Genomic DNA, 6,845 nt, shown 5'->3' on the forward strand with positions numbered 1-6,845 from the left:
TAGACACAAAACACATACACAAGAGCTATAGAGATGTCTTATGTCTATATCTCTGATCAAGCATCAATAGAGCCTATTAGTCGTGACGTCACATTTAGATTGGCAGGCATGCAAAGCTAACTTCAGAGCAATGCTTGATTCCAAACAATTAAAATTTGCCTGTGATTTTCCATAAGAGAGATTTTATTTTTAATTTTTATATATTTAAAGTGCTTTTTAGTGACCCAAGTGGACTTTTTTGAAAAAATTGTGGTTTTTAAACAAGACAATCGAAAAACCGATGTATGTATTTTCAAAGCAACTTGGTAATAATTGTTTTAAACTTTCTGAGGTTATGACATATTGTTTTTTTTACATTTTAAGGCATTATTTCATCACTTTTTTTATATTTAGTCATAGATTTATACCCCCCTCAAAAAAATCACAAATTCTATTTGGAACATTATATTCCATTTTTATTAGGGGAAAAACAAGTAATTAATGTATACCTATAATAATACTTGTAAGATTATACTGTTTTTTGGCATATTTTTAGTAGTATTTAGAAGTACATAATTATAATATTAAAGTAGTAGATAATATAATATTAATATAAAACACTTAATCCTGTTCATTTATGAAGTCTTATAAACCTACTTACCTATCATGTTGGCTGAGGGGGACAAACACTTTGATTATTCATATTTACACAAGGAAGAACTAGGTAATTTTAATATTTATGAAATAAAAATTTGGGAAAATGTAATTTTCAATTTATTTAAAAACCTAACAAAAAAAAAATTGTTCTATTAAGAAAATTTTTGATATACATACAAATGTAATATAAAGTTAAGCTCTCATCGAAGTGAAATAATAGAAATCGTTGACGGTTGTTGTTTTTCAGAACCGAGTTGTTCACAGTCTATAGGTATATTTTCATCAAATGTCTGAGAGAGGTTATAGATATATACAAGGTTTTGATTTCTATCACTTACAGATTAGCTGACACTACATACCCTATAAAAGTTTTAACTTCTAAAAACATAAAGAAAAAAATAATGAACAGTGGTTATTATTATCACCTTTTCTTCTTTTTCTCTGGAGATTGGAACGAAAATAGCTTGTTTTCATTATGTTCAAATAAAGTTGATATATTTTTTTTGTCCCCATTACTAAAGTAACATGAACAAATCAAAGAAGATGGACTTGGATTCCTGTCTCCACGTCTAAAATTTGATCATTCAAAATTAATCATGGGTTATTACTTTTTAATGTTAAATAAGCCTACCTCACAAGTGAAATCCATTTCGGTATACCTCCACTTCTTTAGAAGAACTGGGTCTTTTGGGAAACGAAAAAAAGAACAAGTTTTCTTTTCGCTGTAATGTTTTACATTCTGGAACAAAGCCCATAACCATATCTAAAAAAGAAAAAGTTTTAAACTGATAGCTTAATTTTAATTAGTAGTATATTTTTAATAAACTATCATATTATGGCTTGAAAATAAGTAAAATACAGATTTTAAAAAAGTGTTTCATACTTTGGTTTAATGGATTATACATAACCTCAAAATTTTGAAATTGTAAAATAGTTAAATAAAATAAGAACAAACTCACAAGTATTGTACATCTATTTTAAGCCAAGATTTTCTACAATATAAAATAAATGTTAAAATGTCTAAAGTAATTCGTACTTACTGATAATTTAAATTAAAACTTTCTTAATGGAAAAATACACCGGACAATTATTTGTTTGGAAACAATCAACTGTCAACAGAGTCTCAACGTCAACGGTGCTACCAACCTATTCAATGCAATGACGTCAGACTAATCTTGCTATAGAGCCTATTAGTCATGACGTCACATTTAGATTGGCAGGCATGCAAAGCTAACTTCAGAGTAATGCTTGATTCCAAACAATTAAAATTTGCATGTAATTTTCCATAAGAGAGATTTTATTTTTAATTTTTATATATTTAAAGTGCTTTTTAGTCACCCAAGTGGACTTTTTTTGAAAAAATTGTAGTTTTTAAACAACACAATTGAAAAACTGATGTATGTATTTTCAAAACAACTTGGTAATAATTGATTTAAACTTTGTGAGGTTATGACATATTGTTTTTTTTACATTTTAAGATATGATTTTAAAGCATTATTTCATCACTTTTTTTTATTTAGTAGTGTTTAGTAAAATGAAATGTAAAAAAGGTTTTGAAAATATTATTTACTCGAGCATTTACCTTTACTTTAGGCTTATTTACATCATGGCAGCAAAATATGTAATTAAATCGAGCGAAATTGTCAACTTTTTTAAAGATGAAGAAAAGCTCATCAGCAGTGGTGAAAATGCTGTTGAATCAGGTCATGTTACCAATTTAATTTGAGATGCTGAGCTTCATCTTGTTACAGGAAAAGTTTATGCAAGCATGAGGGATCGTCAATATAATCTTAAGGTAAAGCATCATAAAATTAACACAGATTTGAGGTGTATGTAATTTATGTTATTTTTTAGATTGATTTTGATACTGATTGGGCTATAAACTCAACAAGTTGTAGCAGCCCTAGAGGTCAGCTATGCTGATATTACATAGCAGCACTACTTTTTGCTCGGGATAATATTTCCATTAGTGACAAAACATTATATTCCATTTTTATTAGGGGAAAAAACATACAAGTAATTAATGTATACCTATAGTAATACTTGTAAGATTATATTGTTTTTTGGCATATTTTTAGTAACATTTAGAAGTACATAATTATAATATTAAAGTAGTAGATAATATAACATTAATATAAAACACTTAAACTTGTTCATTTATGAAGTAAAAATAAACATGTAAGTACCTACTTACCTACCATGTTGGTTGAGGGGGACAAACAGTTTGATTACTCATATTTACACAAGGAAGAGCTAGGTAATATATTTATAAAATAAAAATTTGGGAAAATGCAATTTTAAATTTATTTAAAAACCTAACAAAAAAATTTGTTCTATTAAGAAAATTTTTGATATACATACAAATATAATATAAAGTTAAGCTCTCGTCAAAGAAAAATAACAGAAAAATAATATACACAAAGCAAAGATCATAATCATAAAATGAATATGATAAAAAATAAGTAGTAAACAAATCTTTTATATACAATACCTGTGTATAAACAATAAAATTTTTGTCATTAAAATAAGTTACTCTATTCTATACAAGTGTTCTACTTCAGAAATTAATGGGAATTGCAAATTTGTCAGAGCACCACAGATTTGGAATATCTTTGTGGCTTGACGAAGTAAATTCTGAGGTATTGAATTTAATATGGAGAAGCATTTTATTCAAAACTCGTTGACGGTTGTTGTTTTTCAGAACCGAGTTGTTCACAGTCTATAGGTATATTTTCATCAAATGTCTGAGAGAGGTTATAGATATATACAAGGCTTTGAGTTCTATCACTTACAGATTTGCTGACACTACTACCCTGTAAAAGTTTTAACTTCAAAAAACATGAAGAAAAAACAGTAATTATTATTATCACCTTTTCTTCTTTTTCTCTGGAGATTGGAACAAAAATAGCTTGTTTTCATTATGTTCAAATAACGTTGGCATATTTTTTGTCCCCATTACCAGAGCCATTACTAAAATGACATGAACAAATCAAAGAAGATGGACTTGGATTCCTGTCTCCAAGTCTAAAATTTGATCATTCAAAATTAAACATGGGTTATTACTTTTTAATGTTAAATAAGCCTACCTCACAAGTGATCTCCACTTCGGTATACCTCCACTTCTTTAGAAGAACTGGGTCTTTTGGGAAACGAAAAAAAGAACAAGTTTTCTTTTCATTGTAATGTTTACATTCTGGAACAAAGCCCATAACCATATCTAAAAAAGAAAAAGTTTAAACTGATAACTTAATTTTAATAAGTAGTATTTTTTGAATAAAGTATCATATTATGGCTTGAAAATAAGTAAAATACAGATTTTAAAACAGTGTTTCATACTTTGGTTTAATAGATTATACATAACCTCAAAATTTTGAAATTGTAAAATAGTTAAAATAAGAACAAACTCACAAGTATTGTACACCTATTTTAAGCCAAGATTTTCTATAATACTAAATAAATGTTAAAAAGTCTAAAATAATTCGTATTTACTGATAATTTAAATTAAAACATTTCTTAATGGAAAAATACACGGGAAAATTATTTGTTTGAAAACAATCAACTGTCAAGTCAACGGTGCTACCAACCTATTCAATGCAATGACGTCAGACTAATCTTGTCTATTAGAGCCTATTAGTCGTGACGTCACATTTAGATTGGCAAGCATGCACAGCTAACTTCAGAGCAATGCTTGATTCCAAATAATTAAAATTTGCATGTAATTTTCCATAAGAGAGAATTTATTTTTAATTTTTATATATTTAAAGGGCTTTTTAGTCACCCAAGTGGACTTTTTTTGAAAAAATTGTAGTTTTTAAACAACACAATTGAAAAACCGATGTATGTATTTTCAAAACAACTTGGTAATAATTGTTTTAAACTTTGTGAGGTTATGACATATTGTTTTTTTTACATTTTAAAGGCATTATTTCATCACTTTTTTTTTATATTTAGTAGTGTTTAGTAAAATGAAATGTAAAAAAGGTTTTGAAAATATTATTTACTCGAGCATTTACCTATTTACTTTTGTATACTTTTACTTTAGGCTAATTTACATCATGGCAGCAAAATATGTAATTAAATTGAGCAAAATTGTCAACTTTTTTAAAGACTAAGAAAAGCTCATCAGCAGAGGTGAAAATGCTGTTGAATCTGGTCATGTTACCAATTTAATTTCAGATACTGAGCTTCATCTTGTTACAGGAAAAGTTCACGCAAGCATGAGGGATCGTCAATATAATCTTAAGGTAAAGCATCATAAAATTAACACAGATTTGAGGTGTATGTAATTTATGTTATTTTTTAGATTGATTTTGATACTGATTGGGCTATAAACTCAGCAAGTTGTAGCTGCCCCAGAGGTCAGCTATGCTGATATTACATTGCAGCACTACTTTTTGCTTGGGATAATATTTCTATTAGTGACAAGGAATGTATGTGGAGTAAACCAAAGCAAGTTAAAGATCCTGCGGTCAAAAATATTAATGATTTATACCCCACAAAAAATCACAAATTCTATTTGGAACATTATATTACATTTTTATTAGGGGAAAAACATACAAGTAATTAATGTATACCTATAATAATACCTGTAAGATTATATTGGTTTTTGGCATATTTTTAGTAGCACTTAGAAGTACATAATTATAATATTAAAGTAGTAGATAAAAAATGCAATTTTCAATTTATTTAAAAACCTAACAAAAAATTTGTTCTATTAAGAAAATTTTTGATATACATACAAATATAATATAAAGTTAAGCTCTCATCGAAGGGAAATAATAGAAAAATAATATACACAAAGCAAAGATCATAATCATAAAATGAATATGATAAAAAATAAGTAGTAAACAAATCTTTTATATACAATACCTGTGTATAAACAATAAAATTTTTGTCATTAAAATAAGTTACTCTATTTTATACAAGTGTTCTACTTCAGAAATTAATGGGAATTGCAGATTTGTCAGAGCACCACAGACTTGGAAAATCTTTGTGTCTTGACGAAGTAAATTCTGAGGTATTGAATTTAATATGGAGAAGCATTTTATTCAAAACTCGTTGACGGTTGTTATTTCTCAGAACCGTGTTGTTCACAGACCATAGGTATATTTTCATCAAATGTCTGAGAGAGGTTATAGATATATATAAGGCTTTGAGATGGCTTTGAGTTCTATCACTTACAGATTTGCTGACACTACATACCCTGTAAAAGTTTAAACTTCTAAAAACATGAAGAAAAAAATAATGAACAGTAATTATTATTATCACCTTTTCTTCTTTTTCTCTGGAAATTGGAATGAAAATAGCTTGTCTTCATTATCTTCAAATAACGTTGGCATATTTTTTTGTCCCCATTACTAAAGTGACATGAACAAATCAAAGAAGATGGACTTGGATTCCTGTCTCCACTTCTAAAATTTGATCATTCAAAATTAAACATGGGTTATTACTTTTTAATGTTAAATAAGCCTACCTCACAAGTAAAATCCACTTCGGTATACCTCCACTTCTTTAGAAGAACTGGATCTTTTGGGAAACGAAAAAAAGAACAAGTTTTCTTTTCATGTAATGTTTACATTCTGGAACAAAGCCCATAACCATATCTAAAAAAGAAAAAGTTAAGCTAAAAGTTAAAGTGATAGCTTAATTTTAATAAGTGGTATTTTTTGAATAAACTATCATATTATGGCTTGAAAATAAGTGAAATACAGATTTTAAAAAAATGTTTCATACTTTGGTTTCATAGATTATACATAAACTCAAAATTGTAAAATAGTTATATAAAATAAGAACAAACTCACAAGTATTGTACACACAAAACACATACACAAATTGTACACCTATTTTAAGCCAAAATTTTCTAGAATATAAAATAAATGTTAAAAAGTTTAAAATAATTTGTACTTACTGATAATTTAAATTAAAACCTTTCTTAATGGAAAAATACAGGGGACAATTATTTGTTTGGAAACAATTAACTATCAACTGAGCCACAAAGTCAACGGTGCTACCAACCTATTCAATGCAATGACGTCAGACTAATCTTGCTTATAGAGCCTATTAGTCGTGACGTCACATTTAGATTGGCAGGCATGCAAAGCTAACTTCAGAGCAATGCTTGATTCCAAACAATTAAAATTTACGTGTAATTTTCCACAAAAGAGATTTATTTTATAAATGTATGTTCTAAAATGCCTAGTTTCGAAGAT

General features: G+C 27.6%; 5 long non-coding RNA genes across 8 annotated transcripts; 2 read left to right on the forward strand and 3 right to left on the reverse strand.

Moving 5' to 3' along the window:
* Nucleotides 1-839: 839 nt before the first annotated feature.
* Nucleotides 840-1,819, reverse strand: LOC115887370. The gene is made up of 3 exons (XR_004051067.1): nucleotides 1,677-1,819; nucleotides 1,268-1,399; nucleotides 840-1,205 (listed from the first exon to the last, which is right to left on the reverse strand). It is a non-coding gene; the product is annotated as an uncharacterized LOC115887370 (long non-coding RNA).
* A 77-nt stretch (nucleotides 1,820-1,896) lies between these two features.
* LOC115887366 lies at nucleotides 1,897-2,916 on the forward strand. The gene is made up of 3 exons (XR_004051060.1): nucleotides 1,897-2,033; nucleotides 2,230-2,431; nucleotides 2,491-2,916. It is a non-coding gene; the product is annotated as an uncharacterized LOC115887366 (long non-coding RNA).
* A 112-nt stretch (nucleotides 2,917-3,028) lies between these two features.
* LOC115887369 lies at nucleotides 3,029-4,191 on the reverse strand. 3 transcript variants are annotated; one of them, XR_004051065.1, is made up of 4 exons: nucleotides 4,045-4,191; nucleotides 3,723-3,853; nucleotides 3,507-3,660; nucleotides 3,029-3,449 (listed from the first exon to the last, which is right to left on the reverse strand). It is a non-coding gene; the product is annotated as an uncharacterized LOC115887369 (long non-coding RNA). The 3 variants fall into 3 exon arrangements; XR_004051066.1 differs by having other exon boundaries at nucleotides 4,126-4,179; XR_004051064.1 differs by lacking the exon at nucleotides 4,045-4,191 and having other exon boundaries at nucleotides 3,723-3,964.
* A 141-nt stretch (nucleotides 4,192-4,332) lies between these two features.
* Nucleotides 4,333-5,276, forward strand: LOC115887367. The gene is made up of 3 exons (XR_004051061.1): nucleotides 4,333-4,473; nucleotides 4,679-4,880; nucleotides 4,940-5,276. It is a non-coding gene; the product is annotated as an uncharacterized LOC115887367 (long non-coding RNA).
* A 127-nt stretch (nucleotides 5,277-5,403) lies between these two features.
* Nucleotides 5,404-6,615, reverse strand: LOC115887368. 2 transcript variants are annotated; one of them, XR_004051062.1, is made up of 4 exons: nucleotides 6,545-6,615; nucleotides 6,110-6,239; nucleotides 5,905-6,047; nucleotides 5,404-5,839 (listed from the first exon to the last, which is right to left on the reverse strand). It is a non-coding gene; the product is annotated as an uncharacterized LOC115887368 (long non-coding RNA). The 2 variants fall into 2 exon arrangements; XR_004051063.1 differs by having other exon boundaries at nucleotides 5,404-5,857.
* Between the last annotated feature and the right edge of the window lie 230 nt (nucleotides 6,616-6,845).

This window comes from Sitophilus oryzae, unplaced genomic scaffold (assembly GCF_002938485.1).
Source record: "Sitophilus oryzae breed Bouriz unplaced genomic scaffold, Soryzae_2.0 scaffold_562_pilon_pilon, whole genome shotgun sequence".
NCBI lineage: Eukaryota > Metazoa > Arthropoda > Insecta > Coleoptera > Curculionidae > Sitophilus > Sitophilus oryzae.